This window comes from Physeter macrocephalus, chromosome 18 (genome assembly GCF_002837175.3).
Source record: "Physeter macrocephalus isolate SW-GA chromosome 18, ASM283717v5, whole genome shotgun sequence".
NCBI classification, from domain to species: Eukaryota; Metazoa; Chordata; class Mammalia; order Artiodactyla; family Physeteridae; genus Physeter; species Physeter macrocephalus.
Window position 1 is genome coordinate 106,006,567 of NC_041231.1, and position 6,732 is coordinate 106,013,298.

General features: G+C 47.7%; 1 pseudogene; it reads right to left on the reverse strand.

Moving 5' to 3' along the window:
- Positions 1 to 4,924: 4,924 nt before the first annotated feature.
- On the reverse strand, positions 4,925 to 5,926 carry LOC102974435 (60S ribosomal protein L6-like; annotated as a pseudogene).
- Positions 5,927 to 6,732: the final 806 nt, after the last annotated feature.

Sequence of the window (6,732 nt, forward strand, 5' to 3'; positions counted from 1 at the left end):
GATATGGGGATATATGTATACATACAGCTGATTCACTTTGTTATACAGCAGAAACTAACACACCATTGTAAAGCAATTATACTCCAATAAAGATGTTAAAAAAAAGCAAAACTTTAAAAAGTAAACAAAAAGGCATACTTTAAATACAACTATATTTAAAATATGGTATAGAACTAACGAGAAATACTGGAATAGAATGTGATTCTCATCATTTCATGGGTGTTTTTGGAGCGAGAAGGGAATTGGTGGAGGTGAGGTGGGTAGAATATTCTGGTAGCCAGAAGTTTCTTCCAAGCAGATTTGGGTGAATTACTCTAAATCCTCATTTCCATAAATAGGAAAGAACAAACCATGTCTTAAGACATTCAACAGGCCAAGGAAGTGATCTATTAAAATCGATTTTTTTCAATCCACATAAATTGACCCATGTTTTTTAAAATTCATTTTATTGAAGTATAGTTGATTTACAATGTTGTGTTAATTTCTGCTGTACAGCAAAGTGATTCCGTTATACATATATATACATTTTTTTCCATATTCTTTTCCATTATGGTTTATTATAAGATATTGACTATAGTTCCCTGTGCTATACAGTAGGACCTTGTTCTTTATCGATCCAATATATAATAGTTTGCATCTGCTAATCCCAAACTCCCACTCCCTCCCCTCCCCTCCCCTCCCCTCCTCCCCCTTGGCAACCGCAAGTTTGTTCTCTATTTGATCCATATGTTCTTAATCATTGGTCTAAATAACAACTGTTGGACTCTTTCTAGCGACCTGAAGTTTATTGACCTTGGCTGAAATCAGGAGGTCACAATGATCACGTTTATTTTTTATTTATTTTTATTTTTCGTGGTACGCGGGCCTCTCACTGCCGTGGCCCCTCCCGTCGCGGAGCGCAGGCTCCGGACGCGCGGGCCCAGCGGCCACGGCTCACGGGCCCGGCCGCCCCGCGGCACGCGGGATCCTCCCGGACCGGGGCGCGAACCCGCGTCCCCTGCCTCGGCAGGCGGACTCTCCACCGCTGCGCCACCAGGGATGCCCCCCACGTTTATTTTTAAATAAACTGTCCAAGGGAGAAAAGTTTTCTGCCATGGGTACGTCTTCTTCAAGGAGTCAAATCTCATTCATTTTCTCTGATTACGGTGCAATGGCAAGAACACTGTCGGGGATGGCAGTTAACTGTCTTAAGCTGAGAGTAGAGGCTGCTGAGCCCAGCTGCTAACTAGCTGCGTGATCTTCACTGCAGCCAAACAGGTCTCAGCCTGCGGTGCTGCTGTTGAGACAAAACCTTCCATATTGTGTGTCTTGTTTCGCACTCCTCTTGTTTACAGTTCTACTCTTCAATGACCGGTAGGTATATGGACCTTTCACAACTGAATTTGTGATCAAGTGTTATTTTCTCCCAAGAAAAGATCAGAAGACTCCTCCTCAGCCCATATGCTCCTTTTCTTCCTGTGATGGTGCCGAGCTGCTCTGAAGGCCAGCAGCCCGCGCAGGTGCCGTGTGTTACTAACCAAACTGATCCCACAGCAGAGCAGCTGCAGGGCGCTCTGGGTTGTTTGTCTAGGTCGGCTGATCTCTTGCTCACGACTCTTAGATACACGGCAATTCCTTTTTTTATTCCAAAGAGGGCTGTCGTGTCTCCTGAACTCCTTCCCCTCCCGCTCTGCCACAGTGGATGTGACCAGATCAGCTGGCTTTCCGGAAGGCAGGGTATTCAGTAACACCCAAAGAGAAGAGATCATCTCAAAGTTTCTGAAAGAGAGCATTCCATTCCAAGCAAGTGAGATGGGAGGGTCCCAGCTGCCACAAAGAGGATCCAAGCTACAGCTTTCCTGGCACCAGAAAGTAAGTTCTGATCCTGGAACCCAAACCAAAATTCAAAGTGAATTCGTGATATAAGGCTAAGAAAACACAGCTAGAGAGAATAGGCATCTGAAGGACAGGGAGAGGTATAAAGCAACTTGGACTGCAGAAATCAAATCTTGCAGAAAAATCTAAATAAACGTGGAAATATGTGATTGAGAACTGATTCAAAAGTACGAGCTGCGACAGATGCAGGTGTAGAATTTACTGATGTATGTGTTCAGCTTACATTTGGAAATATATTGATATACAACACTATCACATGCCTTCTAGGAATAAATAGATTTAAATCAAGATTTCTTGTATTTTTGCGACAAAACGGAGGCCTCCCAAATAAGGGAGAAAAGTGTTAAAGGTTAATTTTTAAAACAAAAACACGACTTCTAACTAAAAACATTTCCATTGTATATTTCTCAGAGCAGAATTATACACAGACAAGAAAGTTAGGCTCTTTAAGGTAAATGCTCACAGAAATGGAGTCTGAAACTGGGGATAAATATGATTGGCCATGGGAAAGACTAGTTATCTAAATACACTGAATACAAATTGCCCATAATTAAATTGGAATGTTTCCCAATGATTTAGCATCTAATTTGAGAACAAAAATGCATATTGTTAATTAGAAAAGACTGTCCTGGGCTCCCCTGGTGGCGCAGTGGTCGAGAGTCCGCCTGCCGATGCAGGGGACGCGGGTTCGCGCCCCGGTCCGGGAGGATCCCACGTGCCGCGGAGCGGCCGGGCCCGTGAGCCGTGGCCGCTGAGCCTGCGCGTCCGGAGCCTGTGCTCCGCGACGGGAGGGGCCACGGCAGCGAGACGCCCGCGTAACGTGAAAAAAAAAAAAAAAAACAAGAAAAAAGATTGTCCTGACTTTCTGAAAACATGTACCTAATTACGCTGCGCAAGATTCTACTGTAGAAAAAAAAAAAAAAAAAAAAAAAAAAACAAGAAAAAAGATTGTCCTGACTTTCTGAAAACATGTACCTAATTACGCTGCGCAAGATTCTACTGTAGAACACGAGCAGCCACGAGGTTGGCAATACTGGAGAGAAAATCAAGGGAGGTGGAGACAAATGCATGGAAATGTAAACCATGAAAGGGATTGACAGAGGAGGCTGAAATAGAGAGCTTTTCCCTCCAGAATAACTGCTGATCGAAAGCAAGCACTGTCGTTCCTGCCGTTTTGCATAAACCTGGACAATGCAAAGGAACGTACATCAAAGTGCTTTTTTCCAAAAGAGCTATTGGTGGGCAATGTTATCACCTTTGTCACAGCAGGAAAAACCAAGGTGGGCAGCAGCGCATCTTACCCACTAGGTGATTGGATTTCCTAGGATTTCCTTCTCCTCCACCCATTGAGACCACCTCCGGTGTAACTGACGGAAGAGTTTGTTAAATACCACGAGACAGGGTCCACGTGGCCCTGCTTCACTGGGTTAATAAAGAGATACAGGATGAAAGTAAGACAGGCTAAAGCTACCACTCAAAACTGAATCCCCACGGGGGCCTTAGGATGGTCAAGAAGGACAGTGCATTCTCTCGGGCCGGAGACTTGAGCTGCTATGGCAAACAGCCGACGTCCAACTCATGCCTTGGCTCTCAAGGCTGGTCTAGAGGCAAACCAGACTGAAACCAGCCTCAACCCAAGCTCTCTGGTTCTTTCCCTGCATTCCTCCGTACCCACGACGTTGCACACCTGGCCCTTGTCCCCTGGCTCCCCGTGAATACTGCGCAGGGTCTGTGCTGCCACCACAGAGTTAAACATGCAATGCTAAAAACTTTATCGGTGCAGCGAGTGACGGGGGGGAAGGAAGCAGGATTTTGATGCTGACGCAGAGCGTTCAGGTCTCCAGGGGAAGGAAGAAGCGTCCAGTGGGGACGATAATAGGAAAAGGAGGGTTTTTAAGAGTATGTTCTGTGAAGGAAAAAAAAGAGGATCTTGGAGGATGTATTCCTGGATGACACATCTCAGAGGGACTTTAAGGGCTCAGGAAGCATTTCAAGTTCTGAAACAAAAGGAAAAAGCAGAAACAGAGAGCAAGGAAGATGGGAGCTGGGTAAGCTACACCTGTGAAACGCACACACGCACGTACACATACACACATCATCTCTGTCTCCCAGCCAGAGAACAGAGAAAACCTTTCCCACCTCGATACGTTTATAGGAAGTGTTAGCTGGGAAAACGTGGACCCCACACTCACCCGACTCGCTATTTTTCAAGTAGTTGTAAGTTGGGGAAACTTACTTAATATATTTAAGGCCCAGGTTACTCATTTATAAAATAGGCACGACCAGTACTACCAGCCTCACTGGGGTGTCGCGTATTACATTGGTTAATCTCTATGAAGTGTCCGGCAGTAGGCCTGACCTAGTAACCACACCGTACAGTCTAGAAAATGTTATTTCTGGAGTAATTACACTAATTCAAACATTTATTGAGTGCCTATCATGCCAGTCACTCTGCTAGATAGAGGAAGGCCAGGGCTCACCTTCGAAGGTGTTGACAAGGTAGCGAGTGAGATGTTGTAAAGGAATAATTACAATGTAACGGTGACTAAGGAACGGTAAACAAATCATTATAACAGAACCCAAAGCAGGGAGGCAGCAGTTTACTCTTTGAGGCGTCGGAGAGATGATTTGTGAGACAGAGCTCTGTGAATAGGACTGAACTTGGACAGATAAAAAGGAACAGCTATTCTAGGAAAAGGAAAAATGATGTATGTCCTGGAGGAGAGTGTTTAGGAAAATTGCAAAAGGTCTGATGTATCTGACATGAAGTAGGCACGGGAAAGGTGATGAGCAGACACTTAGAGCCTGGCCACAGAGTCTGGACCTTGTTCTTTAGACATGAGGAGGGCATTTGGGCAGGTGTGTGTTCCAGGATCAGCGGTGTGGGCGTCAGTCTGAAGGAGGACCACACCAGGGCGGGAGACCTCAAGGAGGCCTCGGTTAGTCTTACGTTCACTCACCTGCAGTCACTGGGCTCCAACTTCGTGCCCGGCACAGCTGTTGTTGTTGTTGTTTTTAATGGACCCAGTTATTTAATTCGGTTCTTTGTAAGAAGTTTAGAACACTACTTTGTGAGGATAAATTCCGTTTGTGAGAGCAAACACAGAGCGGAGGTAGCCCTGGAGCTGAGGAACAGCTTTGATTCTTTGCAGAATTTGTGAGTCCACAGCTTTCCCATCAACCTTGCGCTGCTCTGTAATCTCGTATTTCTCTCTCTCTGTGTCGAAGATCTCGCCTGCCTGGCGCCTGGGCTTACGCAGCTTCTTCTTCTTGAAATGAGCGTCAGTGAGATGTTCTGGGATTTTCACACCGCTGATATCAGTTTTGGTGGAAGTGGCAATGACACATTTCTGGTGTGTTCTCCGCAGAGGAACTCGATTGAGGGACAGAGGCCCAGTCACAAGTAGCAAGCCACTGCTCAGCTGCTCCGGGAAAATGACCCTCTTGCCTCTGTGGCGCCCAGTGAGGATGATCAGAATATGGTCCCAGGAGTGAAACTAGCGCGCAGTTTTCTCACGTGCTTACTGAAGGGTTGCTTTGCGGTGACTCAAGAGCTTTCGAGGCACATCTTCAGTAGGATAATACCTAGGCATTTTGCGAAGTTTAACCACCCGGGTACCAACATGCTGGTCACCACCAGCTGGTTTTGTGACAGTAGCAAGAACCTTCACCTTCTTTTTCTTTTCAACCTTGGATTTAGCGGCTGAATACTTCCTCTCCTACAAGGCCTTTCTGGAAAACATAGCCGATCGGGAATATCTGCCAATTCCTCTGACCAGGACAGGGCTTCAGCTGCGGTGGGGCTTCCCCTTCTTAACCTGCTTCACCTTTTTAACCTTGCCACCAGCATCAGCCTTCTTGGCTGCAGGTTTTTTCTCATTAGTATCTGGCTTCTCAGCCTTTTCACCCGCCATCTTGCAAGATGGGAAAGAGCCCAGCACAGTTTTAAAGTGATGGGGATACGGCAGTGAACTAGACGGGCAGGGCCCCTGCCCTCATGGAGTCTTCTATTCTGCTGGGAAGAGACAGACAACAAAGAAGCAAACAAGATGGTGAGGAGTCCAGGGAAGAAAGAAAGATGGGGATTCTGAAACACAGTAAAGTGCATGGGAAGGGCTTCTTTATTTTGATTTTTTTTGTGTGTTTTACCCACATAATTTTATTTCAAATATTTATAAATTTGAAGAGCACTGCTTAAGGGCTTCTTTAAAGTGGAGTCAGGGAAAGTTTTTCTGAGAGGAAAATGGAAATGGGGGACACACTTAGGGGCTGGGGGTGGAGGCGGGGGTCAGAGATCTGAGAAACCCTTGAAACGGTGGTCAGCATCTGGTGCATCTGCATTTTTCTCCAAGGCTCCCTCCCCCCAGATGTTAAGAACCAGTGCATTTAGCAGCTTAATGAGGCTTTGGGGGGTTGAGGCCGGAGCTGGGTGTTACACGCACAGAACGCATTAGTACCACCCCCATTTCTGGCTCAAATGTCAGCGCTTTGTCGTATAATCGAATCCGGACTCTGGAGGACCCGCCCAGAGGCGGGCTTGCGCTCAGCGGGGACACCTTCCTGCTCTCACGTCAGTTATGGGGACACTGCATGTTAGCAGCGTGACCAGCACTGGACACACAGCCCGGCCTGGTGGCGCGGGGGCGGGGCGGGGGCGGGGCGGGGGCGGGCGCGGGGGGGGGCGGGGCCGGGGCGGGGCCCGGGTCCGAGGAGAGGTCCGGCGCGCGGGGGCGGAATCTGGATCAGGGTCGTGGCCCGGCGTAGTCAGGGCCGGGGCCGGGGTCGGGGGCGAGGTTGGGCTCGAGGTCGGGGACAGGGCCAGAGTCTGGGGTCCGGGTCCGGCGAGGGGTCGGGGTC